Source organism: Octopus bimaculoides, chromosome 10 (genome assembly GCF_001194135.2).
Source record: "Octopus bimaculoides isolate UCB-OBI-ISO-001 chromosome 10, ASM119413v2, whole genome shotgun sequence".
NCBI classification, from domain to species: domain Eukaryota; kingdom Metazoa; phylum Mollusca; class Cephalopoda; order Octopoda; family Octopodidae; genus Octopus; species Octopus bimaculoides.
The window spans coordinates 21519407-21519900 of NC_068990.1; positions in this window are offsets into that span (position 1 = coordinate 21519407).

Genomic DNA, 494 nt, shown 5'->3' on the forward strand with positions numbered 1-494 from the left:
TATATATATATATATATATATATATATATGTATGTATGTATATGTGTATATATATATATATATGTATGTGTGTATATTATATACACGCATATAACAATTTATATAGCCCATACATCCGTTCATCTCTCTCTCTCTCTCTCTCTCTATATATATATATATATATATCTTACTGTTTATACCAGGTTGGACATGGGAACTATACACACACACACACGTATATGTATATATATATATATATATATACATCAAGATTAACTTGGATAAATTTATTAAGCTTAAACCGTAACATTATAATATAATTATATCATATTTTATTATATTATACTTTAAATTATACTATATCTCGATTTATGTTATTTCGTTGCACCGAAATTGCCTCACTTTTGTGATACGCTTATATATTGATTACTACAGCAGCAGAAATTGTCCATACACAATTTTAAACATTCTAACACAGAGGAATCATCTGTAGTGTAAAGCTCGCGACACTGCTT